The following is a 1,017-nucleotide window of genomic DNA, read 5'->3' as shown; positions in this document are numbered from 1 at the left end:
GTCTACCCCGCTGGGTGCATTGCTTGCTAGCGCCGGTCCCTGGATTCCTCCTGTGGGATCTGTTACCCCTGGACCAGCGCTTCGCCTTGGGGTCCAAAGCTCTCTGCCATGTCTGCTATGGCCCCTGCTTAAATTTGCTATTTGCTGCTCCCCTGAAAAGCGAGCAAAACCACCTGGAAATCAGAAATTGCACTACGACTGCAACTGGGTCACACTCTGTGCTCCCAAGCGCTAGAAAGTGGGTTATGGCGACAAGCAACCAAGCATAGATCCCCACCTTAAAGGGCCGAGTACCAGAATGGAACCTGGGTAAGGTGTTGGGAGAATATAATTAAATATTCCCCAGCATGCACCCACCAATGCACCAGAAATGATCACCAGTGCCAATAGTATTATTCAAATTAAAAAAGATAAGAACAGATACTACACTTGATCTTAGCAAAAAGGGCGAGAAGCTCATGCACACGTTTTTATTATGTTTTTTTGTCGGGGTCATCGTTCTGTTCAGATAGGGTAAATTGTCATTTTCAGAATCGCCCTTTCACTCATCAGTCTTCTTAGGATATTCTTGACAGCATGTGTACAAGCCTGACTCCGTTTGCCTTTTTCGCTGCATACACGTTTCTACGGTGACACCAAACTGATTGAACCAGTATCATGTTTAAACTTACTAAAGGCCCAAGGAGATTAATGGCACGCCTCCTCAAACATATGGGAGGTCATTACGACCCAGGCGGTAAGGGTTAACGCCGTCGTTAACCCTTAACGCCTGATTCCAATTTTAACGGCTGCTTTTAGCAGGCGTTAAAATCCATGGCGCTAAACCGCCTTGGTGCTAATTACGGCACCGTAATTTACGGTGCCGTAATTAGCGCCTTCCCCACTCCCATTATGCCCTATGGGGCAAAAATGGGAATGGGGAAGGGTAAATGGGAAATGGGGATTTTCCGCCCCACTCACCTTGGAATGGGGCAGTAAATCCGCCATCCACCATGGTGTAAACCATGGTGGTAAAGT

The 1,017-nt window shown here is 47.6% G+C and overlaps 1 pseudogene; it reads right to left on the bottom strand.

The window, feature by feature from the left end:
* Window positions 1–309: 309 nt before the first annotated feature.
* LOC138565571 (U2 spliceosomal RNA) lies at window positions 310–459 on the bottom strand (annotated as a pseudogene).
* Window positions 460–1,017: the final 558 nt, after the last annotated feature.

This window comes from Ambystoma mexicanum, chromosome 1q (assembly GCF_040938575.1).
Source record: "Ambystoma mexicanum isolate Mex_15411 chromosome 1q, UKY_AmexF1_1, whole genome shotgun sequence".
In the NCBI taxonomy this organism is placed as follows: Eukaryota; Metazoa; Chordata; class Amphibia; order Caudata; family Ambystomatidae; genus Ambystoma; species Ambystoma mexicanum.
The sequence above is the reverse complement of the archived record's forward strand: the minus strand, read 5'-3'. Positions and strand labels throughout refer to the sequence as shown.